The following is a 27,838-nucleotide window of genomic DNA, read 5'->3' as shown; positions in this document are numbered from 1 at the left end:
GGTTTGTTGAGGACTGTGCAATATCAGCAGGAACTGGGTGTCAGGATATGTCCCTTGGTGAATTATTCATCACCAAGGACTCACTAAGCTGTGTTAATCAACCGAAATGACAATAGATCTGGAAAAAGACACTTGTGATTGGTTATGTGATTGTGTAGGAGCATTCCCCCAGCTTTGTGAAAATGTTCTACAGTTCCTATATGTCTGACTTGGTGTTCAAGAGAAGAGGGTAAAAATAGTCTGATAAAAATGATCTTATTATAAATTATTATTCTATGAAGTAATTGGAGACATTGTTACAGACAATGATTACTTTGTGATTCCATCTAGAGAAACTATACTTAAGGACTGTCAGCCCATTTGATTGGACTGCATTTATTCTGGTTCTTGGAAACCACTCAGTGTAGAGGCTGTTTTAAGTCCAGAGGAAGGCAGGCAGACATGTGCCTCACTAGCCACAGAAACATTCCAACCACCTTTTTATTTTGGAGTAGACTGTCCGAATTGACATGGCTCCACTGATGCAAAGTTTCAGGGAGATTTGAGAAAGTGCCAGTTCCTGTCCCTCCATTCCAGTGGGGCTGGGCTTATATCCACTGAAGATGTGGTGATTTGCCTTTAAACAAGCATGAAGCATTATGTCCTGGAGATAGCTCCCTTTCACTTTGGGCCTTTCAAAAAACTGCATCCAAAGCCCTCAAAACAAAAGAAAACAAAAGGGTTGAAGAAAAATGACTGAATTGAGCGATATTAGAGATAGACACAGTGATAAAAAAAACCAAAAACAAACAACAAACCAACCTTCAAAAGGGCTTGAGTGGAATTCAAGATGAATACATTAATTAAGATATAGTTAATACAGTAATCTAAAATTTCTTGAAGACTTACTGAGTTTGGAGCCACTAAAGCTGCACTAAGCACAGGAGACATAGTCAGAATCAGAACTGACACATAGCTTAAAATCATTTCAATTATCTGTTTCACATTAGCCAGAAAACCAGCAAACAGTCAATGGGATATAAGAATCATAATCAGGCAACATCAGTGGGCAAGAGACAAAGGCTAGGTCATACAGTATACTAAAAAGAAGAGCTTGACCTTTGGAATTGAAATATAGGCATTTTAAGCTCCAGTGGAATGTATCAGAATGGCCTTTTTCGACTTAAATGCATAAAAGGTCAAGGGAAGGTCATATTTGGCTTTGGGTTCATCCGCACAGAGCATATCCCAGCCCTTTCTTTATTCATTCTCACTTAAAAAAAGGGTTTTCAAACCTCTCAGGCATAGCATAAATATTCATTCTCCAGGGCCAGATTTTCAGTCGGTGTAAAACAGGATAACTGCATTGAAATTAGGAAACTCTGCCAACTTACACCATCTCAGAATCTGGCCATCCTGTTCACATGCTTCTAAGATACAGAAATGGCAATTTTGAAACTTTTCCTGGAGCAAATGTTTCCAACAATAACGATGCATGTTGAAATTTGAGACTTTGACATTTAAATTGTCTGGGGTTTTCTCTGAAAGGCATGGCAGGAGGTATCCTCTAGAAGAGCCAAGTAGAGAGTAAATACTACAACAATCTAGTTTACTGCTTCTCTATGTGCTCACCCTTCAGTAGCAGTTTTATGTCTTTTTCAATATTCCCACAATTCCTTTTAGACATGAAAGAACGTTTCTGTTCCCTTACAAATTGCTTTGAAAATGGAAAAAGACAAAAAGTAAAAGGGCCACTCACAAATGACATTGCCACATTAACACTGTGAGGAGAGACCCAAGAGGCTCCAATAGAACCATGAATCCACAATAGGCACCATTTTGATGCTCATACCCAACCAATTAATTACATAGAAATCAGATGAATATAGGGTGATCATCCTAAGTCAAATGAGTGGCCATCTTAATGAAACAAGTATCCCCACAGCTACTTAATGTGAGTGGCAGTTAGTCTCCTTTCTGAGGGAAAGGGTGAAATAAAGTCTACCACCACTCAGTGGCTATTTCCAAAGGATCACAATTGTTTGCCTTACTGCCTGAGCCCAGGTGTTTCATATCCTACTTTCTTAGTGCTCTAAGGTAATTTCTAAGATACTGGTAAGGAAAAGGTGCCTCTCTTTTTTAGAATAGAGAATCCATTTGAAGAAATAAAATAATATCAAACTTTTTCTGCCCTGGATAACTATTTTTATCCCAGAATGGAGAATAAATAGGTGTTTTTCTTTCTTTTTGTTTTCTTCTGAAGAGTTTCAGATGACGCTATTCAACAATTTCCAGAGACTTAGGAAAAACACAGCTCACCCCAGGTGGCATTGGTTTTCATGTGGTATTTCTTTGTCTCTATCCAATTTTACTTCTGTCCCTCAGCATGTAGGACAATCAACACAAACCAGTCAATATTTCTCCATATTGAGAGTCAGTTCCAAGGAAGAGAATCTCACCTTATTTTTTATTTTATTTGTCTGTAATATGCCTATCCTTAAACGAACATTTTAGAGACAGATTCCAAATTATGCATTCATTGGAAAGATTAACTCTGATTAAGAAATTCATGCTAAACAACTGTGTTTAATTGGATTTTTGTAAGTAGCTAAATGTGAATGCTTCTCAGTTCTTCTGTGTGGAAAACAAAACAAAAAGTAATTTTAAAATATTTAACGAGGAACAAACTCTGTGCTGCTGACCTATCTTCACTGGTGCTGTACCCTTCTTCCCTACATTCCCTTGCATGCAAAGTTCCCCTAATCTAGTCCTAATAATGGTTAAAGTTATCTGTCTAATCAAACTAATTAGCACTGGTGAACAGAGACATAATCATAATAGAAAGCAAATGCCAGTTTTACAAAATGAAAACGCCATATGTGCAGTAATTAGTGAACCACAGGCACTTTTATAAATCATATTTATTAGTTCGTAAACAAATCAAATCCTAAATGAAATGAAAGTTACCATTAGCAAACACCAATGAATAAACAGATACACTGACTAGCCCTGCTGGGTGCATTGTGCAAGGAGTTGTGAAAGTGTACCCCCCTCTTCTGAAAGTTCCCTGAGAGGTGCTCAAGGCTTTTTGCAGAGTGTCATTCTTTAAGTCACAGCATGGATGTATTAGCTGATCCAGGGAAGTTGCAGTGTGATCATATGGGCTGTTCTTGTCTGGAGACCAGATGGTCATAAATTAGGATATTCAGGTTACACCCATGATGAAAAATGTAGTACTAATAAGTACGCTAAAAGTGTTCTACAGCAGACCAGGTTTCACCAGAAATTTAATGTGGATTTTGTCACCTTGCATAAATGATGATCGACAATGAAATATATTTAATGGCAATCCCCCCCACCATACCTCCAAAAATGCCAAAACACATGAACCTCTGCTTGGCTTTAAAAACCAAATCTTCTTCCTTCTGGAAGTGGTGGTTAGGTCATTCCTTAAAGGTGATTATAAGAAAAGACAAAAAAGGATTTGCAATGAGGACATTTTTGCAGGTTATAAATTCTCTTAAAATCGAGCTTAAAGGAGTTTCAGTTACACATTGATCACTTCTTTCTCACTGAGAAGCTCAGTATCTGGCTGATAAAAACTAGCCAGCAGAGGCACACTTTCAGCTGCCTTTGGACTGAACCTACAAAAGGCTATTTTACACCCCAGACACACAGCTTAAATATATAGTATTGGAGAGCCACACAGCCTAAATATGTAATATTGGAAGCTCAGACTGAAAAATCTGACTCAAAACTCACAGGAAGACTTAGTTAAAATTAAGAAGGTTTCTAATAAATAGCACATATCATTACCTTTCTGATCACAGTTTTCATGGCTTTCCTCTCCCACAGGAAATACTGGCAGCAGAAAAATGGTGAACAGATATATTTTTGGAGGGGCAAAACCTACTTTATTCCTGTAGCTGTTAAAATAGTCTATAGGCTGAGACCTTGTCTTTACATAAACTGCTCTTGTATTTAATATATGATGGCTATTTCCAAGCTTTGTGTAGAGACCAGCTTCCCTGTCTATAGTTTTGCTTAAAACACTGCAGAACTCGGTCTTTGGATTCTTGAGCCCTTTTGCTCTTGAAAAATTGAAGCCTTCGGCTTCTGCAGCTTATGCAGACCAGATTAGATAATGAATTTTCCTAAATTTGCAGATATTCAGGTTTGAGTCTTAGCTTAGTCACATTCTTTTCAAGCTGATGGTATAATCTGGTGAAGCAGTGTTTAGGAACAGGCTATGCACATTTGTACTCTGGGGTCATGGCATGACATGTGCTCAAATCCTTACCTTTCAAGGTGTGAACACAGTGTGGATTTGGGAAGCAGAATTATAAAAACAACTTTTCTGTAAGTGGTAAATCATGCTATTCCCTTTGGTGCTCGTTTTGAAAACATTAATTAGAGTGGGTATTTAATGTGACTCTCCTGTAGTAAGTACATGAATAGCTCAAACTAATCTCACCCCGCCCCAGCAATTCCAATGCAGGCTATAACAATGTCTGAAATATTAACATTGAATTAATTATAATTGTGCAGTGGCGCCTGGCCACTTTTCTCTCTGTCTAGCTTATCTTTATTTTAGGCTAAAGAAAACAACAATGAGAGAACAAACATGCAATAAAATCTGTGTAAGAAAGAGATAGAAAGCAGAATATCCCCACCTTGGTTCCCCTCTTGGCTATACCCCCCATCTGGGTGGGAAGCATGCTTTTTACATTTAAAAGTGCAACACAGAGAAAACAGACCCAAAGCTGCAAGCATGCTGTGCATTTAAATTTGATCCCTTTTTTGTTTGTTTATTTTCCTGTACTTCTTTGGATTGGACAGGAAGCTTAAGCAGTGCAAAACAGAAACAAAGGCCATTTTCATTGTATATTTGGCCTGGCCAAGACTAAGAGTTAATACCTATACTGTGAAAAAGCCTGCACAGGCAAGTTTTTTTTCCCATAATAGCTGAAATGAATCCACACAATCATCCGCATACTTCTGGATTTTCCAAAATGGAACATTACCAACCACACATGGTCCAAAACAGCCACTCGAGATTCTGCAAAAAAACATGAAACTGCCTTTAAAATTCTTATATTTGAAAAAATTATAACAACACAATTTTTTTACTTGATTTTCTGAACTCCTTGGGCACTTTCATTTATCTACACATTCAAGGAAACATTTTCATGACATCTCTAGTTTCTAAGACCTGGAGCTGTCGAACCCTTCCCCAATCTCCACCACAAGCTCTAGGACAAAATCAGAACGGGCTGACCACTGCCAAGTGCACTGATGTCTCCAGCTCAGATCGACTCCTGCAGCTGGCAGAAATGTCATGTGAGACAGCCCAGAGGCCCTCACACATTTTAGCAACTTTGGGTGGAATTTTCACACACACTGGTACCAGCAGGAGCTGTTAGTCCTAAGTGCACTGGAATAACACACTTTGAAAAGCTTGTTCCCCCTTAAACAGGTGTGCTAAATCATTTGTCATGGAGCAGAGACTTAATGGTAGGGAGAGGGAGAAAGACCTATGATATGCCAGAGAAAAAGAGGTGTGGGTAACCTTTGTGAAGAAAGCAGAAACAAAGGATGTCAGTCATGAAAATACGCACATGTTCCAGGTCAAGCCCCTCCACAGTACTCAACCACTATCAGCCCTCTATTTTCCTGTTTCTGGAGAGTACCTTCTGCCTTAACTACATGCAGAAGGTATAAAGGAACCTGAGCTCTCACTGGAAGCGCAATTTCAGAAAAAATAACAGGACACCCACCTAGTACTGAGATGCTTCAGGAGGATCAGCCCTGTTCCTGCTGAAGAACAAGGGGGATTTGTTAGTGACTAACATGAGCTGGAACACGGAAGATATCTGACTGCAACAGCCTGATGAGTGACTGTGAGAGGCAATGAAAAGACCCCTGTTGATTGAAATAGCCATTAACTGTTTAACTAAGTAAATGGGGTTTATGGCTGCTTCGCATTAAAGCTGGCAGATAGCAGTGATCTGACCCCAGCACTGTAAACAGCAAGACAGAACTTTAATTTGCTTATTCTTTGAAGACTGGCCTTTTAGCATTCTAATAAGGTAGGATTCTAATCTACGCAGGATAAACTGCAGTATGTTTTAAATAATTATACCACATGCTTAAACAGTCATTACTGTAGGAGGACGAAGACCAAAAAGATTAGTTCATGCTAAATATTTCTCTTAAGCAATGTTGTTTTCCCCTCCTAATTTGGTTTCCTTACAACAAACTTTGCCTTCACAATTATTCCCTTGATTACTGTAAGAGTGCCAACATAATTTAGTATTTGGGGCTGGTACACAGAGCCTGGCAAAAACCTGACTCAAGCAAGTTTTGCTGCAGATTGGAGATTCGGCTTACTGCACAGCAGGCAGTTTTCTATATGAAAACTATTAAAGTATATGAAGAGTAATTAAAAGCATCAATTAAGAATGTGAAATACAAATAATTTTATATTAGCCAGAAAACTTATCCTGACATACTAAAATGTGTGCTTAAAAGAAACTGCAATGTGGGATGCCAGTTATTCAGAGCTCTAAAATACTGCCAAGTGGTGTCTAAATGTAGCATTTGATGGGGTATTTGTAGGAAAATAATTTATTCTTACAATTTAAATTAGTGTAATACACTATCACTATGTTCATCTGTACGAAGATACCCAGATATGCCCCTGGTATGCTGACAGTTACATTTAATTCTGCAAAGAAACTTGTCTTTTTCTGTGTGTGCAAAAGACACAACCTGACAAACTCTACATTCTGGCTTTCTGGTGCCAGAGAAAAGGGCAACAGCGCTATCAGTTGTCCCCATGCCTCGATGCTTTTTCCTGAAGTAATTAATTTTTACTGTGAAACAGTAACCATTTAACTGATATTTCATCTTAATCTGTAAGTATTATGAATATACTTCATGGTTCTATGGGAGGAATTTCCTATTTTATATACAACTGTGTAGCATTTCCCTATGGAAAGTCGTTGCAGAGGGTTGGACAACTTCATTCTGCAGACTTATGTTCAATGAACAGCAGAGAGACTTTGCACCAGTCTTGGGCAGAATGCAACAAAGCAGTTACCCACCATCTCACACACAATTGCTCAAAATAAGCTATGAATGAGATTTTTTTATGGAACAAACATAGTCAAACTAACCTTGCAGCTTGGGAAGTCTCTAAAATCTGATGCTGCATGTCAAGATATTATGTACTTATCACATTGCTGGCACAGACACACAATCCTGGGGAGGAGGATGCACAAAAGAAAATTATGGATCATTTCATGCCAAAATGAGAGTAACCTCTCTTATCACGTGTGCACATACGCATATGCAGCATTGAGAGAGAGACAGCTGCTGTTGGAAAAAGCAGGACACCGCTGCCTTCTGACACCCACAATTTGCTAAGCAGAACCTTTTCTGCTCAACAAAGTAAGTACTCTTCTGATTGCCTTTGAAAACAAAGAGTACATGAAAACAAAAAATTCTTTATGGAAATAAAACAAAAAACAATTTTTAGTAACACGCTCCATCTGTACTGAAAGACAAACCGGCAGTAGCCTGATATACGCACCAAAGGTGAAGGTAAGCATACAAAAAATGGAGGTTTGTCCCATTGGTCCTGAAACTTATTGCATTGCATCCATTGAATAGTTTCTGTGTTTATTGTCAACCCATATATAAAAGCACCAGTGAAACATTCCCTAAGGTTGTTAACAGTTGCTGTTTCACAGGGTAAACTCTTTGGGTCCTCATGAATTAAGAAATTACTCAAGGAAAAAATATATACAAAGTATTACTTCATATTGATGTGCGAGAACAAATGTTCATAACGGTGCATCTCACCTATGGATGTTTAACACCATACAAGAAAGGAAACAGAAGTATCATCTTTGCTTTATAAGATAAATGTAGTTTTTCAAAAGCAAGAAGATGACATGCAGCCCTGTGTGTCCAATCTAGTAACTACATGATGACATCTTGTCCATGGAAGACCTTGGGAACAGACTGAGCTTCAAAAGGCAGATTATTCTTCAGACACTTTCAGGAAGACATCAACACACACAACACATCCCATGCCATGTGTTATGCTCTGCCCTCCATTCACAGTCAACTCAGAAGCTCAGGCCAAGGCAGCTGTAAAAAGGAATGGTTTATCCCTTTGTCACCTCATCAAAGAAACAATCCAAATTGTGAACCCAAGTCCTAATATACCCTTACTCAAAGCATGGCAGAAGCAGGCAAAGTCTTCATCTAATTCCCTCACAAATCACGGTCAATTTTATTAAAACATATTTTTGAAACACATACGGTGGATCACCTGAAGAACAGTGAGCAGTCTCAGCTCACTTGTATTTTTAAGCAAGATATGATAGTAAATCTTCCATCCAGAAGAGTAATGTGTTAACCCACTGTGCCACCTAATACCTAAGGGTCTCATTTTGATTGTACAAAAATAATTTAGGGACCTAACAGTTCAAAACTGTCTTTTCTGGTGCCTAAGTGCTTCATTTTAACAGATATTAGCTGTTAAAGATACTCATTTTAACAATGACATTTACAGCTTTAACCAGTCTATCAGAGCACAAGTGCATCACTTAGCGGGATAGTACTGTTTAAAAAATAATCTACCTGATTTAATGCATATTGGAATGTATTAGTTGATGTCAAATTAGGTAATTTTAACCCTTCAGCTTTTTTTTCAGGATCATGAATACATTTCAGACCCTTTTAGTTCAACAGATTCTTCCACATAATCATAATACGCAGTTATGTCTCCCCTTCCATTCAAACTCCTTTCCATTAATTCCTTTCAATTAATTAAGCCTCACAACATCATTGCTATCATTCCTCAGTTTGGGGTTGCAGGACTATTCCATTTGAGATGGGTGGAATAACTCCTGCTGTTTTGAAGCAGGCCGAAGAACTAGGCTTCTTCATATCACTGAAAAGACTCTCATCAATTTACAAGGGAAGTGAGTCTAGACACAGGTGACTGAACCAAAGCCACACACACTGCCACACAGCATTATAAACTTTTTGAGAGACCCCAGCTGTACAGATACCTGTGTATCTGTAACCGTAGCCTTATCCTTCTTTTGAAACAAAATAATGAGACAGTGGATGGTGAAGAAAATGTCAACGGGCTGTATAAACATGCACCAGAAATCTAAGAAGCTGCTTCCTCCTTTGTTGCTAAAGGCAGGAGAGCTGCTATGCTAGATCAAACAGCAAATCCAATTAACACAGTATCTCCTCTCTCATAGTGTCCAGCTCTCAGGAAAGAATATAAGGATTATGTTACACCATCTCAGTTTCTCAAAACCAAAAATTTAAACACCTTCCTGAGCCAGACCTTGTATCCCGACCAAGTACATTTAAACAACCCTACAGATTTTTCTGGTCTATCTCCATTATTGTTCAAAATGGAGGGTTGGAAAAATATGAACTTAAGGCCCTTTCCAATCCTAGCAATTCTCTGATTCTATGGATCCCTGAGCAAGATGAAGCCTTGACCCTCCACAGAAGTGAGTACTGTCCATCAGCTGACCAGAAGTCATTTGATGGCTCTACAGCATCCATAGGGATAGATGCTGTCTCTCTTGGAGCTACTGGTGGAAGGTACTGGGCTTCTGTGCAAGGATGTGACTCTCCATTTCCCACTGAACTATTGCAGGCAGGGGAGCTGCTGCCATCCTCAGAGGCAGAAGTTCAGCTCAGAGGGAGACTCTGAGGAGGCTTGTGGAAACTCGAAGGTTGTCCTCATACAAAAGCTCAACATCTCCGAGACACTGAAGCAGGCTGCTGTTGAGCTGCTGACTGGAGGCATCTCACAAGACTTCAAACAAGTGGAGCTCGCTGCTATTTGTAGACACTGTCAGGCAGCTGCTTGCCAATAGCACGTCCATAAGGGCCTGTCTGAAATAAGGAAGAGTCAGCATGCAGGGCTGCACACACTCCACTGGCATCTACTTTCATCCCTTCGAGACTGGTGATAAAAACTCAGAGAGCTCCTGGAACATGGGTATGCCACCAATTTACGCAGTGGAATAAATATTTTCTCTTCTGTTTTCTATGCTTTGCTTAATAATTCGTAAAATTCTCCTTGCTTTCCCAGCTGCTGCTGAGCAATAAGTAGCTATTTTTAGAGAGGTAATCACTGCGACTCCAAAATACATCTTCTGAGTTGAAAAAACTCATTTGCCCTTGCTTAATCTTACTCAGTTGCTCGTAGATATTGTCATGGCTTTTATTTTCCAGTGGGCATTAATTTGGTCATATTGCAATAGAATTTCCCTGCCATTTCAGTTATGCAGTAACAGGAATGCCACAGTCCTTAGGTAATGGGACATTCTTCCACAGTTTCTTGTCAGCTACTTTATGTTTGAATGTTTTGCTATATGATCATGTTCTATAGATCTGAATGGCTGTGGTGATCAGATTTCACTGCATTGCTTAGGACATGGGAGAAGGACAGATCTCTGGTTGGGGGCTATTCTTTGTAGAAGTAAATTTTGGTAAAAGTGTCAACATTTTTTTTAATATTGCATGTCATGTCCGAGCTACCTTATGAGAAACACATCATAAACAGTGATTTAAATACAGGTGTCTGAAAACTATTAGATTAATAGTTAAAGCTGGTCTTCTATCAGTCTGTCTGAAACATTGAGTTTCTTTATTATGCTTTTCCAGGAAAGCAACTGAAAGTAAGCAGGACAATAGAGCATGTCAGATATGTGATAATTTAATAACTAGAGGTTAATAAAGCCATTTTCCAGATACAGAATTAAAAAGAGATTTAGAAGCCATCTTCTTATCCTGAAAATGATGTAACACTGTGTGCAAAATTCAAGATTTGATATAAGGATACAATAACACATGAAGAAATAATTTGTCAGGCCAGTTCAGGAAAGAGTTTCTCTTTACAGGAGTATGTGCTTCATTTTATCCCTGGCTAACACATCTCTGCTGTACTGAATAGCAATAGATTTAAGGCAGATTTAAGTGTCTAATGAAGTCTCCTGAATGAGAAGTTCTAATGCCAGTTAAGTTCAATTCATTGGGTCTAAGACTACTTACCTGAAACATGATACCAATACATTTGAATACAATAAATGACAGTTTATGCATGTGCTGGCCTGCTGATAAGATGCAGTTAAGATGTAAAGAACTTTTCCTTCTGGAGACCAGGCAAAAATAAGCAGGAAATGGGCTCAGACTTCCACCAGAAAGCTGAATATAGCACCAGCTAACATATTCATTAGTATTCACAGGGTTTTAGCAAGCTTAGAGCTCTCTGGAAGAGATGCTGGGCAATCATGGATAGAGCTGGGTAAAAGAGGTAGTGCTCTCCTACAGAGCACTGAAGAGCTGCTCGTAGGAGCCACCATTCCCTTAGTGAACTGGAATAAGTGACTCAAATGGGTCACATAGGACAACAAAAATATGGACAAAAGAACATGGAAACAACTGGAAAATTGAAATATTCTATGCAATGTACCATCAGAGAGTTCTGTGCGAGTGTGTGAATATGTTAGTTTAGAGGAATAGATAGAAAATTTGCTAGGTAAATAAAACTGGGTTATAATTAAAAGAACTTTGTACTATCAAAAACAGCATGTGCTATAAAAATGCCAGGGAGATCACTGCAGGTGTATTAAACTATTGACAAACTGCCAGTTTTTCAGTTAATAACTTTGTTTAGATAAAAGGTATGGCGGTTGTCTTGTTGTTCTAAGGAGCTGATACCAGGCAGTACACTTTGAATTTCCCTATACTTCATCAGGGCAAGATGTGAGAAACAAGCACATTGTAAAACTAACATCTCAGAGGGTTTCTGAGGTGTTTATGTTCAGACAACAGGATTTCCACCTGTGTGTGAGAGGGGATATAGCACTCAGATCTTCTCACAGACTTTCTGTGAGTGGAAGCCAGCATCAACCAAGTTGGTGTGAATCTGCGGCTCATATTTTCATATTCTTTGACATTAGCATCCCTCATGCTGTTGATTTGTGTCCCTCCAGTTATGACACTGAGGTTGCTATTGTGGTCATTCCTGTAGAGTTCATATCCAGTTAGCTGAAAGAACAGATGTGCTGCTTCTAAAATTTGAATTACCCATTTCCACCTGTGAGAATAATACCATCAGCTCACCATGAAGATTTGAGTTTGAGCACCAGACCCAAATCTTTTTACAAGCAGTATGTTTAACAAATCAGTAGTACACCCTGCAAAAATGTGACTATGTTGGGGAAAACATCTGTCTCTGATGTGCACCATTGTGACGCTTTACTTCAGTTTGCATCAGTCAAGCTTGCAGTTTAACTGTTTCAGGGTTTTTTTTACATGCATCAAAAGGTTTGTAATTTTTCTGTGGTTTAGGTGAAGGTAGGTTAGGTAATAAAAGTCTGTGGGCTGGCAAGCACTGATGCAAACCTCAGCTTTCAGGTTTATGTTCCCAGATGCCTACATTTCAGTGGGTAGAGTGTCACATGTCTAAAGAAAATGAATGCTAATGAAATAGAAAGTGCTGAAAAACTGCTATAGTGGTAGAAAGTTCCTCAGCAAATAGAACAGGTTCTGACAGAAGCAACTGATCGAGCTTTCCCAGAGCTCTAAAAAATAATTGTTTAAATATTTATATGAGCAAAGAGTGAAGAACTGGGGGTGAAAAGAGGGGATCCATTTGCAAGTCTGCTGTAGAAGGGATCTTCTGGAGGCTGCCTAATGTGAGCTTTGACTGCCTTGCTGGTTCCAGGGGAAAATTCTTCCTCTATGCCCTAGCTCAGAAAGCAGCTTGGTGCTGAGACACACTTCTGTATTACGTTAGGGACAAAGTAATGGATTTTGAGCTATGTCTCTTCAATGGAAATCCTTCTTTCCCCCCAGCTGGAAGGCAAAAGTATTATGTCTGCATCAGCCTAGAACTGTCATCACATACGAACTGACCCCAGACTTCTCAGAAAATTCATAGAGTCCTTCAGCTTTTTTATTAAAATGTCACATTGTTCCACTCTTAAACATTTCACTAAATGCAAGAGCCACAGGGGGCAAAATGTTATCCATAGCAAAGCTAAGACTGGATTAAAACCCTAGAGTCTGTTCACATCAAGAGAGCTGTTTCCATTTCACTATGGGGATGGCAGCAGGGAGGGCAACTATTTTGCCAGTGCTTTTCTGAAGGATTTTTTTAATTGAAAACTTGAAAATCTGACTCATTTTCATAACTGACATACACACGAGCATATAGTTAAGATAGAGTCAACTTTCCAATCAACCCTTCAGGTCTCCAGAGGTCTGCTACCTTCAGCCAGTAGTTTCCGGAGGATGACGTTTCATTAGTGGACCAAATCCAGACTTGGACTTGAATCCAGCTGGCACATGTGAGGCCCGCAGGCTGACAAGCTGTTCCTTGGAGCGTTAGCAATTCTTTCCTCTCCTGCCCTAGCTTTAAAGCCAAACATTGGCAGTATGATGGACTATTTCATCATGGTATTTCACAAGGATGTTATAACACCCCCATTTCTGAACGGGAGCACATGGAGCTCCAGGAAATCCTGCATTCAAGCTCAGCCTGAGACGTTATTGATAAGCATCTTCCTGAATGAGTCTGGCCCTCTTGTCCTCTGGGAGCAGGGAGCTCAGGTAAACTGCCCTATCCACTCGTTTCGCTATGGGGCCTGGCTAATTCCTTCTCCTCTCCCCTGTGAACACCAGCTGAGACTCTTTGCTGGGCTCCTTGTCCTCTTTTCATTTTGAAAAGCCACTGCAATCTGGTGCCAAAGGCCACATGCTGATACTGCCTCAGCCTGCTAATAATCGTAAAGTTCCTCTCTTCTCACACCCTTCTCAAGCACTCATTTATGACTAAGCAGGTCTTATATTCATGAGAGAAATGTCTCCCTTCATTGCTTGTGGGGCTCCCCACCAGTACCTTCAGTGAGGAATACCACAGACTAAAGAAAAAAGAAAAAAATAATCTATTTTTTTCATGTTTGGTTTACAAACCACGAAAATCCTGGCTTTTAATTATGTGCTATGTGAAGAAGCAGGCAGTGTCCTCAAGCTACAGTACTCTGTATGTAACAGTTACAAACAGGAGCATATTCTAACAGAAAGTGACCCCTTGAATGCTTGTATCTTTTTTGCCTTAAAATGGTGGCATGGCACTTCCTGCACGCTGATAACTAAAATGATGGACGAGAGCTGAGATTCAGTTTCTGGTGATAATTGTCCAGTGCCAACTGCCTTCTAGATCAGCATCTACCTCCACACTCAAAAAACAATTCACACAAATACTGGATTGCTCAATGGTAGTGAAGAAACATTTCATGAACTTTGAAAGTAAAGACAGAGCTTCAGGGTTTCAGTCCAGGTCCAAAATTTATGATGTTTTCTGTGCATCACAGTGCAAGGGTGTGTAAGCCAGTCTTAATGGAAAAGCTTTGGTGGCATTCTAGTTAGCTTTGATTTAAAGCTTAATTTAGGTCCTGAAAAGGGTTAGTGCATCTTTACAGCCATCTTGTAATTCTCCAAGAGTCCTGCCATGAAGTTAGCCAAGTCCACATTTCAACACGGCAGGGTCACTTTCAGATCAAAGAGGTACTCAGACAACTACCAAAATCCACTGAGAAGAGGCTAACACCGTGTCCAAAAATCTACCAAAATAGAGGCAGGCAATTCATGTTACTATTAAAGTGCATTCAGAGATGTAATGAAAAGAATATGTGTCATCCATCCATACATATATATAGTCACTCATGATGTTAAAGGAAAACTGAAATTCTAGGTTGAAATCTAACTAAATATTTAAAACTGAATATTAGAGTTGAGAGAATAATTGGCAGCAGATTATTCACCTGATGAATTTAGCTTCTTTTTCAGCTTATGCAGTGTCTGCATACAGATTGCCATTTCCTCAGATTTGATCATTACTTTAAATGAGTCTCAATTTTATACTGTAATTCTTTCCCTGTATGGGTTGATGATGAGGAGTCTCCAGTGCTTTCCTGACACTTCATATCTGAAGTTTGATCTGCAAACGTTAGCTGTGAGCAGCTGCACTCATAACATGGTATTGTTCTGACCCACAGTTTGATGTGCATGTTCTGTCTGAAAATTTAAGCATGCCAGCTCAGCGCTTAGTTTTCACAAGCACTTGCGTGCATGAAATCTGACTGCTAAGTATCAGGGAAAAAGCAAATAATAAGCAGAAAGTATTGCAGAAAGATGTTCACTTTTAAATTTTAGCAAATCTCAACAATAACACAAAGGGCTGAAGAAGGCTTTTCACCTCTCCTTAGTATAAGCACCTCCAACAATAGCTCTTAATTAGTTCAAAGCAGAGGATACAGAGTGACTGGAATCAATATGAAACCCCCAAGTATTTCTGCAGCTGGGATGGCATAAGCCTGTATACCAGTACAGGCAACGGGCAACAAGATAGAAATCAGCTTTGCCAAAAGATCACACTGAGGAGCTGGTGGACAACATGCTGAACATGAGTGAGTAAGCATCCCTTGCAGCCAAGGTGACAGCTGTAGCCAGGGCAGCCAGTCTACTGCAACCTAATAAGGTACAAAGAGATGGAGTCACTCTTCTTGGAGATGCATGGAGATAAGACAGGAGGCTATGGACACAAGTCACAACTTGGAAAAATCCAACTGGATATTAGGAAAGCTTTTTCACTTTGAGAGTGGAAAATATAGGAGCAGGTTGCACAGGGAGGCTGTGGAGAGTCCATCCTTGGAGGCAGTGAACACCCACTGGACACAACTCCTGCTCCTACCAGACTTAATCAGAGCAGCAGGAAGAGCTGTATGACCTTTAGAGGTCCCTTCCAAGCTATGCACATCTACAATTCCATGACACTTTAATAAATATTTTTCCAGAGCTTGGAGCAAGTCCAAAATATTTCTACATCCCTGATCTGTATCTCTGTAAGTATGCAAAGACCTTTATAGCTATTTCTGCCTATAGACAGATTTTGAATGTTAAAATCCACACCACCAGAGCTAGATTAGTGGCAAAATGAAGGCAACAAAACCAGAGGTGCAAAATTCTTTAAGGGTTGAGTTCTCTGTAAGCATATCTCAGCTCAGCATGACTGACTTATAGTCACCCTGATTTACACCAACAGAGCTCTGTCTTGAATCTTAAGACTGCATAAATGAATGTGTTTCACAGTTAACATAACCTCATATACAGTACAGCTATTTTGAAGACATCCAAAACATGCTGTCTTTCTCTGTGTTGTACTGTAGTGGGAATCTATGTGCACCTCCTGTGATCTCCAGCTTGCAATATTATTGTGGCTGATGCAGAATGATTAGGTACTGAAATAAACTTCAGCTTTTAATGACTAAATGTCATGCAAGAGGATGTTGGACTTGAAAGCCAGCAGAAAAGCCCTAGGCTGTTTCAGAATTCAGATTCAAATTATTCAGTTATCTGTACTCCTCTTAGATATCTATAAATATCTACACTCCACAGGGTGCTCATGCAATTTCTGATGGTTTACCAGACTGAAGCCACCCTCTCAACTGTAGGTTAGAGTTGTAACTCCTTGATATCGATGAAAAGGCAAGGGACTTAGTTATGAAGGTCATTTTTCAACTGAACAGTTAACTGGAGGGCACCACAGAATGAGTTTAGCTCTCTTTTGTCTCACAAATTTTGCCATCAAAGAATATAAACATGAACAAAGCCATTAAGGAGGCCTCTTCTTGCTGAATGCCCTGGAAAAAAATTTAACTAACTTAATAAGGTAAAAAATTAGAACATTTTCATTAACACAAAATGTTCTTTTTTAATTAGGATTTTGCAAGCTAAGTCTCCTAATGAATGAAGGAATGGAAGTTCAAAATGATTTGAAATGGTTGTTTTGTTTTTTTTTCCTCTTGCTGAGAACAAATGTAACTTTTTACAAAAAAAAATCAGTTGGTAACTGGAGAGTTTCTAATTAACTATTTCATGGCCTGGATTTTCATAGGCCTATAAAAATGAACTCCTATGAGATGGCTGCTCTCCTAACCAATACTTAAGAGCTCTGAGTGCTCTGAGAAAGCAGTGAAAACCATGCTGAGGCAAATGCTGTGGGCAGAGGGATAGGCAATTTACTCCTGCACAAAGCGGGTGAAAAACAGGTCCAGGTGATAACACACACACAGCAACTGCAAAAATCTCTGATTTGGTGTCAAACTTAGCTGATCAGTCCACTGGTGTTGCACAGCACTGCTGAGCCCATTCTGCAGATGCCAGAGACACATGTTCAGTGCCACTAAGTACCATGGATGAGCTCAGGTGAGTGCAACAGCTTCCCCAGTATTCAATCCCTAATGATCGCAAGCCAGTCTCTGTCCATGATACACCCGTACCCAGCAGGCTGCCACCCAAGGAAATGTATGAAGGAACAGACGCTGCTAGAAAAACACATCATCCTGAAATACCAACAGAAAAAGCATAAGCTATGGGTTTTCAGTTGGAAGATGAAAGTAGCCTAAAGCTGGCCTACTTGGTAGATCCTTGTGCAATAGGCATGAGATGCTGCTTCTGACCTAGCGCTCTGGCTCCCTTTGTTGCAGCAGCTTCAGAAACCTTTTATATGGGCTAATATGACCACTGCATGTATGCCAGAAAAGACTATAAAACCAGTTGCCAGATGACGCTATTAATCAGAGAAGCACACTTGATCCACAGAGACGGGAAGCTTGAGCAGATGAGCTAAGACAGAACACTGTGATATACATGACAGGACAATGCAAAGTTGTGGGAATAGGCCTGGATATTTGCAGAATTAGTAAAATCTATTTTATCCAAGAGAAGACGCTAGCAAGCAGTAAAACAATGAGGCACAGCTAATTATAAATGTAGCACATAAGTAGCTGCATGCTGCTGCTCGCTGCTCACTGCTCATAGACATCAGCCCAACCACTATCTCAGGCTTCTAACTCTTACTGTGTTTTTAATATGCATTAAAATCTAGCTCAAGATATGGAGAAATCTAGACTTCAGGATTGGAACACTAGGGTAATATCTCCATTAATGCCATCAAAACACAAATGAGGTTTCTTTAACCTTTCTGTTCTACCATGAGAAATTATCAGGTTGGTACGCAGGAAGGGTGGAAGCACTCACACTCCCATGTTCAGCGAACGCCTACAAGTGATCAGAAGGAGCTGTTTACTAAATAATACATCCTAGGCACAATATGAGGGGGAAGAAAAAAAATCCAAAAAGTATCCTACTAAAGTGAATACTGGAAAGCAAAGCTATACTGAAGGCAAAGATTATGATAAAACAGAGATTTTGGTCATATGTCTTAATCTATTTACAGAGCATGAAGTTTTCAACAAATCACGCTGGAAGACTAGAAATGAATTAGCACATTTTGAAAACAGACATTGAAAACCAGGAGCACAAACCAAACATGCACTTAATTTGTACCAAATATTCAGCACTAAGGGCAAAACCTAAGTGTTATCTGATGTCATGGTGGCCACACACTAATATGGTATAGTACAGTTTCAGGTATAAGGGACCTACAATGATTACCTAGTCCAGCTGTCCTTATATAACACAGTAAGACATGAAGGCCTGTATAGGATCTGTCTAAAACAAAAAATAAAGATGTCTTAAAATTGTGCAAAATTTATCAAATAAACACAATGCAGTAGATACTAAAGAACTTCACAAGATGTTTAACAGACTGGAATTATTTAAGGCTATATCATACATACTCATATTCAACCAAAAAAAAATTTGTGCACATGCATAAGAAAGATTTCATTAGACAATTAGAAAAGATGTGAAATCTGAACCTTCTTGGAAGATAAAGTCAGATCATACTCAGTGTTTGGACATACCATCTATTCAAAGTTAGGAGTGCAATCAAGTAAGTGACTGCAGGACAAGATTCAGATCTGGAAGACTGAAGGTAATGCTGAGTGCAGTCCCAGAAGAGCAATCACTATTTTCCTGCACACTAGAAGACTGGGCAGATCCTAATGCTGGACATCAATTTAGGAAAAGAATGTCTGCAGATATCTTTTCAGACAGTTCCTTTCCTGGATGCCCACTATTTTACATGATTAGCTTCAGACTAGAAGCAAATGAGACACTATCACACATAGACTTTTCTCCTGTTTGTCTCATACCGTTCTCAGGTAACAGAAGACTGAAACTCGGCAGAAGTTGGCCCCATTCCTTTTTGCACTACGAAGATCTATATGAGCAGTTGAAACTGGCTTCAGTAGATCTTTACATCAGCTGAAAATCTGCTCCAGGTACCCTGCAGGTGAGCAGAATCTCTCCCACGCCTGCAGGACTCGGCTAGCTGCAAGAAGCAGTGCACAGGCCTTATGCTGTAGGTGCTCCTGCACGGCAGGGGGTATTTTTATATGTCTTCTCTCATTCTGGCCTTTGTCTACTTTTGTGCATAGGCTGATGGCTGGGTGCTTTTCAAAACTACAAACACCTATCCCAGGGAGCACACATCCCATAGCACAGCATAGCGCAGTGCTGGCTGCAGAGCCCTTTTTGTATTCTTTGTGCACCGGGCAGGGATTTTTTCATTTCATGCATCATCCATAACTTGCCACAGCAATTCCAAAAATCTCTACCACGCTTACATGAATACGAATAATTTAAATTCACATTTTTGCTTTTGGAAATTTATCATCATAGAAGTCAGGCTCATAAAGCAACTGTATTTCTGAAATTTCTCACAGAATAATCAAGTGATGGCACTGCCCAACAAAACAGCCTAATCACATTGGTATTGTATAGGCATTTTGAACTATGACTCCATCTCACAAGAAGGTCAGCTACTGACAGAAATCTCTCACCAGTATTACTTTCACTCTATTGTTTTTTTTTTATTTTATGCTTCTTTATGTATCCTAATTTAATAAACAATTAAAATCCAAAGGGACTGTTGCTCTGGGTATAGATAGGTATCTTTTCTCTGCCAATGACCAATAGTAAATGTTTTGGAGGAACTTACATGAAATATTGCTGTGGACAGTTTTGGAAGAGCTGACCTGCAGTGGACATTACTCCTTAGACCCAATAGTGTCCACTAGGCTTTGAACAAGATATCACATTTCTTAAGCATAATTGTGAATACAGGTGTTCAATCCTTCCTGACTTCAGAGAAACTGTTAGCTCCTCTAAATACAGCTCTCCTCTACAACAGCTCAGGGGCTGTGTGAGGAGAATTAGGCCTATGTTTTGCACAATAACTTTTTTTTTGCAACTGCAATTACTCCATTTCCCAGTGTGTGTATCTGTATTACATTTAACTGAGTGCTTCCACACACACCAACACGTGCAGGGAAAAAGTGAAAATCTAGAAAGGAGAAGAAGGGAGGAAATGAACTTCAGTGGCTTGAGCTCACACCTGGCAGAGGGCCTGTTTGGGATTCTAGAAATTGGGCATACCACCTCCTCAAAAGATACTGGAGAAGTTTGCCCAAACAATTAAACCAATCTTGTAATTACATACAGAGGGTTTAAGACAACTGTCGTACATTTGTCATTCAAGCAACAAAGTCTCCATTGGAGAAAAAGATATGCACTTTAAAGCTTTTTAGGAAGAATCACAGAATGGTTTGGGTTGGAAGGGACCTTAAAGATCATCCAGTTCCAACCCCCTGCCATGGGCAGGGACACCTTCCACTAGACCAGGTTGCTCAAGCCCTGTCCAACCTGGCCTTGAACACTGTCAGGGATGGGGCAGTCACAGCTTCTCTGGGCAACCTGTGCCAGTGTTTCACCACCCTCACAGGGAAGAATTTCTCCTTAATACCTAATCTAAATCTACCCTCTTTCAATTTAAAACCATACTCCCCTGTCCTGTCACAACATACCCATGTAAAAAGCCCCTCTCCAGATTTCTTGAAGGCCCTGTTATTTAGCACCTACTCAAATGAAAACTTAAATCAAGTTTGAACTCTGTTATTTCTCTCTTAATTAATAGAATGAAAAAAAAATCTTAGGTTTTTCCTGCCACCACTGAGGGAAGTGGTGGGGTATCCCATGTAGCGTGCCCTAAAGGGGTTTGTGACAAAGAACACTCCAACTCCTACCAGCCAGGCACCAATGCTGCCTGCTGCCTCAAGGAGTTTTATCTAAAAATAGAAGCTGCTTAAGAAAAATGACCACTTCTTCAGAGGAAGAGTCAGTTTCTCTCTGAATCAATTTAAGCCTGAGCACATCAATGAGATGGAGCTTGACCTAAAGAGCTCCACAGAAATCAAGACCTAAGGTTAAAGGTGCGCCAGTAATATGTAGGAAGATAAGGAGACTACGGGCCAGATCCAAAAGCCATTAGGTCAGTGGCAAGCTTTAATGCTGATGTAAATGGGCTTTGGAACAGGCCATGCTTGAGAAAAGAGCCCTCCTTGTCATAAAAATAAGTAGCCATCAGAAATGGACTGGAAGTTAGGGGAACTTTTTTACCTGCAAAAAAACCTTCAATTTTTTTCAGCATCTCAGCAAAGAATTGGGCCATTTGGCCCCATAAATGAGTAAGCACCAGGTTGCCATCTCATCCTGAGGGAGTGCCCAGAAGTCAGAAGGTTACAGTTCCCGTACTGGGAGCTGGAGTTCACCATAGCACATAGGTACAGTTTACAAGCTGTTTCCGCAGCTAAAACGTGGTCAGACTCTCTGGTCCAGCTGAGCTTGCTGCACCTTTAGGTGCTTCATTTAGCATAGCTGGGAGCCCAGTCAGCATCACTGCCCATGTGAACTACTGCACACATCCATTATGCATGAGTGACAGCAGGAATCCATTCGCAGCTCACCGGGGAGTGGAGATGGCTCAAATAACAAGAGATGAGCTGGTGGTGGTAGTAAGTGCTATCTATACCTTCACCCACCTCACTCCACCTTGAGCTGTGCTTTGCCAGCTGGTGCAAAGGCCTTTTTTGATTCAAGTATAATCCTTACAAAGTTAGGGAGAGAATGCAAATGTTTACTCCTTAGTGACGAGACATAAAATACAACCATAATTCTCACCCTCTCTGGCCCATGCTGAATATTCCCTGCTGAAGCCATTAAATTGACAATGCTGTTCCATTGACAAGATGTGAAAGAGCACGTTCTGTAATTGAATACAATGTGCCTAACCACAAAGAAAAATAATACAATTCTCTCAGAGATAAAGGATATACTAAGAGAGCATTGTTAAACTAACTCACCGTGCTAAAACAATGAGGAGAGAGGGAATATTCAAATCGCCCTGTCAGCTACAGTAGAATTGGCTTGTAAGGGAAATGTTCGCACATGGACACGTGAAGGGAAGAAGAGATCACAAAACACCATGACCTGCAGAACAGCACAAACTTCACGCACACCTTACAGACTCTGATGCCTAAATGAAGGAGTTGGTGATAGGACAGAAAGCATGTTTGCAAGATAACTAGTGCACATAGCTGTATCTAACTGTTCCCACAGCTTGAAATCAATATTCTTGTGTAAGTGGTTTTCCCCACGCCAGCCAAGGAAGGGATCCTCTGCAGCCATGGCAGGGATCGTGTCCAGCTGTGAGATAGCTTTGCCCTGCTGTGGCTTGGGAGCTGCCAGTTTGTCTTGAAGTATTAGAGCAGCATTATATTGATTACTGCTTTATATTTGCAGGTCTACAAAATGTCCAAGGAGACACAGGAAAGTTTAGAGACTTCTAATTTGTTGTACCAAAGCTTTTTGATGGTCCCAGAAGATTACACATTTATGAAGAAGGGCAGCAACTATAAAAGCTTATTGTTTGCACTCAGCCAAACTTCATGGATTTTTTAAGTATGACAAAAGAGAAAATGAGTTACACAGATTTTCAATAACTTAAACACCAATCTCTGCTGTCCAAAGGGAATTACTCCACTGTTCTTTCTTTGTCTACCTTGGCCTGGCTTTAAGGGTTTATTCTTGTAAACGACATCAGTAGTTACAGTTAACAGGTCGAAATGAAGCTGTGGGGCTGAGATCCCTCTTGTCCTGATGTGCTAGATGCTCCAGGGAGAAGTCTAAAGATAGCAAGAGGAAGTTTGTCAGGGTAGACTTACTGCAAAAGATAGGAGCGAGTAGTGCACGTAGCCTTTCCCTTCGCTTCAATGACAAATCAGAGGTACCAAGAGGATTCTCTCATCAGAGGGCAATGGCACAAAGTGAGATTAAGGTAGCAAGCCATTTGCTTTTATGTATTCAGCTAAAGAGCAAGGTCAAACACATAAGGTCTTAGAACTTTTAATTAAGTGACAGTGGAATTATTCACTTGCTCATGGATTACATCAATGCAATCCGGCATGAAAACGGCTATTTGACATTTCACTTGGTTTCTGCTCCTCTTTGATGGGGGTATAGAGTAAACTGTTTTCAGGTACAAATTTACCATGGCTACTGACATGGATGCACAATGCTTCTAAAATATTCCCCACTCTCTGTTTCACTGAAATAGCAGAAAGGCACTAAAGCAAGAAAAAAGAATTACTGCAATACAAGCTAGAGTGGCTACAGAAAAAAAATGTTGCAAATTGGGGGTGAGAGATAAACATAATGTGATGCATCACTGGAAAACAATGTGTCATAGAAGGACCCTGCACAGTCCCTATTCAATGGACAACGACTAGCACCTTGTTTGGCAATACTGATGCATGCACGAACATATCAGGTGGCTCTGAACAGTCAGGCTGGTCCTTGGGCATGCAGCCCTGTGAGCATCCAGCCTCTGAACATATGTGGTGCAGCAGAAGCAGGCCCCACAGCCAGGAAACAAAGCATTAAAATGCATGACCATGGTAAGAACCAAACTAAAATGTGATTTAAAAGAACAGTAGTGTTTTGGTTTCTCAGCCCTCTACTTTATTTTTATTTGTTTTTATGCCCCTGCAAGTAAAATCAACAACTTCTTTTTCCCAAATAAACTGAAATTTTGCAGCCCATTAATCCATAATATGGACAAAAGCCTTCGGGTGCATGTGAAACAAAATGAAAAATGGTCAGTCTGGTTCTTCCAGGAAAGCTGATACTTCACATGAGCAGTAAAGATTTTCCAGCAAGCAGCAGTACACACGTTTCAGTGCAGACTCACAGTGGCTGTGTTAGCATGGTAGAGAGTAATGGCTCTGAATAACATTTATGCACACTTAACTACCATTTAGTTAATGTTTATGCAGCATTTTGAAAATGTAAAGTGCCATAAAGATGCCAAATGTTATCATTACTAATAATCCAAGTGATAAATACGACTCAAAATCCTATACTCTATCCTTGTCCTTCATGTCAAAGAGATGTTTGCACATATAATAAGGACTGCAATTCAGCAAGACACTCACAGTGTATGTGTGACTTCAAGCTCATGAGTTTTACACATAAGGGAATAAAGGACTAACTGGTTTCTCCCCAATTTTACTGACTGTTAAAAAATACAAATGGAGATGGAAGATTATGTTAAAATCCTGTTTTTAAAAATGCTGGGTCAGAGCTCTGCTGTAACATTCAAAAGCCTATTTAGAAAGTCACACAGGTCAACATGTTTTAATAAAATGTGTTTCTTTTCAATGAATGTAAAAGAGGGCACAGAAAGGACTCAAAGCCAGCAATATATGGATGTCTGCTGTTGGCTGTTTCCACTGCACCCACCACTATAGCAAGTGGCTGTCCATGCTTAGACTATCCAAGCCCCCAGACCTATGCCTCCTCACATCTTCACTTCATCCCTCAGATGTGGCCTACCAACCATGGACCCTGCTGTCACAGAAGGAATTATTCCCTGAGTGATTTTCCTATTTTTCTAAACCACTTTCGTTTGCAACTGCAGCACCGCATCAAAAAGGCAGATAGAAAACACCCCACAAGCCACTAAGCCTGCAAGACACAGGTCCACCATGAGTGCTTGCCATCGCAGTGGATTACACTTACTGAATCAGACCTCACCAAGTGAGTCAAGGCCTTTGGTCTCTCCTTTTATATTCACAAAGACACCTTCTGGTCCTCTCAGAGAACAGGCTGTTATTTCAAGGAGGTGATCAGCTTGTGAGGAGGTGCTAAGTAAGGACAGGCAATTTTTTTTCCCATAGTTTTTTTTCAAGTTTGGAGCAGCCTTTGCAATTGCAGTGGCTTCATCACTGAGACTGAATGTGAAGCTCCTTCTCCAAGAAAAACACCTGCCGTTCCCCTTACTGGAAAACCCAAAGGGAAAAGCAGTTTTCTAAAAAAAGATCTTTTAAATATCTTCACTCTTTTCACTGAACTGGATTTTCTACAGAGTTTCCCGTTCCGGGGTTCTGTTGCGCTGGTTGGATGCTGAGCTCTTGGATGGTTGGTCCAGCCCTTAAGATTGGCAACATAAGAAGAGAATATGTGGCTAAATTCCCCCTTTGGAGGCTTTCTCTAAGACTTAAAAAATTATCTTAGTTTAAAAAAGGAAAATGAGGAAAAAAAAAAATCCCACAGAGACAGCTTGATTTTCTACTTGCTCACACTGGTATAAATCAAGAATTACCCCATGGACTTTATAGAACTTACAGAAGTATAAAACTGCTAGAAATGAAAGGTTCACATTCCCTAACTTCAGCAGTTGCCTGGTTTTTCTTTATATAGCTTCATTAATAAATACCTTTCAGAAAGAAGAAGGAAAAAAAAAAAAAAGGCGCTCTTCCTCCCCCAATACTAATTGCTAGGGCTCAGATTTAATCTTCAGCATTTATTGTGCTTCACCAAATCCCTAATAATCACCCCAGAAGACTCCTTAACATTGTTGTATAATGGGAAACAAGGGCAGGGTATTACTTTTTCATGTACAAAGATGTTTCATCAGGAGGCCAGATTTCTTCTATGCAGCTAAAGTACATAGAGCCCGACACTTTTAATTTCTTCCGTAATTGTGTCACAAGAGGGGTTTATGTCACTGTGCCTCTTTGCTGAATTCCAAGAGACTCAATGCTATTCCCATGGTCATTGCCTCCTGCCTCTACTTTAAAATAATGAAGATTTGGGCTGAAATAAATTTGAAGATATCAAATAAGGACCCCTTGAGTTCCAGGGAAAGAAAATAAAGCAGCTTTTATTAAACTTGTTATGAGACCTTTCATGACCACTATTCTCGCTGTTCTCTTTGCTCAAAGCCTTTAGAGAATGGTCTCACTTTAGCCTAAACTCAGCTCTTTCTCAGTTCTCTAAGCCTCTGTAAAATTGAAGGACATTCACTCCAACACACGTCTTTAATAACTCAGTATGATTTAAACTTTCAATCTGCATTCCTGATTTCTGTAATAATTGAAAGGAATGCATTAGCAGCAGAAAAAAAACCCCACTTTTGCTTCATAAACTTTACCTTCATTGCCTCAGATTTTCAGTAGTTCTCAATATGTAAGTTTAATGGCGTGACCCTAACAAGAAACGATCAGCAAATGAAACGAACCAGTGTGTAGCTGCTCCACACGGCTACAAGTGTCAGCTGTGGCCTGCCTGCCATTAATTTTATTGTAACTCATTTCTTCAGGTTGAGTACAGCACGATTTAATGTTCCCATTCTCCCATTCCTGTTCTGCATGACAAATTGTTTTAATAAACATAAACCGGGTAATAATAAAGTAATAATAAGCCTAGCACTCACCTTATATCACTGCAGTTAAATTCTCCCACAAGCCAGCGCTGGTTACAGTGACAATTACAGTTGGGCCAATCCGCAGCCAGGCAAGCACAATGGACAGATTTAATATCGTTTGTAAATATGATTAGTGTGCTGTCATGTTATTGCAGCCTGGTATTTACATTTCTCTCTGGGGTTATTCACTACACCAAATCAACATTAAATAGTGCTCCCTTCTCCTCCCTTTAAATCAAATATACCTTTCTTTGTGCTCCACTCAGAAGTTAATGAAGAAAATGGCATCGATTGTTAATATTCAGGGATCAATCAGCGCTTTACATACCTCTTTTTTTTTTAAACAGATGTATGTCTGTCTATATAACCCTGGAAGATTTCTTCTGAAATTCATAATGTCCCCCTTTCCGCCTCCCCCTCCACACACGCCCTTTAACATCAACACTCGTCTGCTGACTCTCTTATGAAAAATGTTCAAATAATGAATGGCTGTTGTTTACAGAAGTAATTTCATGCTACATTTCCATTATTGCCTGGATTTGTTTAGCTTCTCAAGCTTCCCCATTTCCCTGCAATGAACTTTTAAGGAAATATAACCAGCTTTCACTGTTTATGCCATTATGTTTATAATAGAAGCTGCTCTCATTTGTGACATATTGCAACACTTCATAACTGTGTGCAAATAAGCATCCTTAAACTTGTTAAGGTCAATTAATCATTGTACAAAGCTTTTTTAGTTAGGACTTCCACCAGCATAAATCCAGCCATGTAGCAGGGTAATGGAAGGGCTCTAGTGTGGACTCGGGTCCTACATGACACAGTTGTGTGCCTCAGATGTCAGTAAAACTGCCCGTGGATGACACAGGTCTTTTTCTCCAAAGTTATTTGGTTCCTATGGTCAGGCAGCACAACCTGCAGCCCAAGTCAAAGAAGGACTCAGGTGGTCAAAAAATTTGTAATTACTTTAGTGACAAATTCCCACCAACCTAACAATTTTTAAAGCCGCATTTTGGCAACAAAAGCAAGGAATCAAGCCAGAAGGCAGCGTGCTGAGTTTGGACCCATGGCATTCCAATGGACAGGAATCAACGCATGAAACACCATGCAACAAGTACCTATTTCAAGACATCAGAGAGGACACCATAAAAGGAGAGCGCTGCTGTTAACAAAGTGGAGCCATGGCTGTTCAGGCGTGTGTATCATTTGACAGCGTGGAGCCCTGGTCTTCTCCTG

The 27,838-nt window shown here is 40.0% G+C and overlaps 1 long non-coding RNA gene across 1 annotated transcript in view; it reads right to left on the bottom strand.

Moving 5' to 3' along the window:
- LOC133274742 (uncharacterized) overlaps positions 1 to 27,838 on the bottom strand; it is a 236,679-nt gene that overhangs the window by 29,122 nt on the left and 179,719 nt on the right. The window lies entirely within an intron of this gene.

This window comes from Pezoporus flaviventris, unplaced genomic scaffold (assembly GCF_033815535.1).
Source record: "Pezoporus flaviventris isolate CSIRO_AGI_PZ_B2104156 unplaced genomic scaffold, CSIRO_AGI_Pfla_v1 ptg000036l, whole genome shotgun sequence".
Lineage (NCBI taxonomy): Eukaryota > Metazoa > Chordata > Aves > Psittaciformes > Psittacidae > Pezoporus > Pezoporus flaviventris.
The sequence above is the reverse complement of the archived record's forward strand: the minus strand, read 5'-3'. Positions and strand labels throughout refer to the sequence as shown.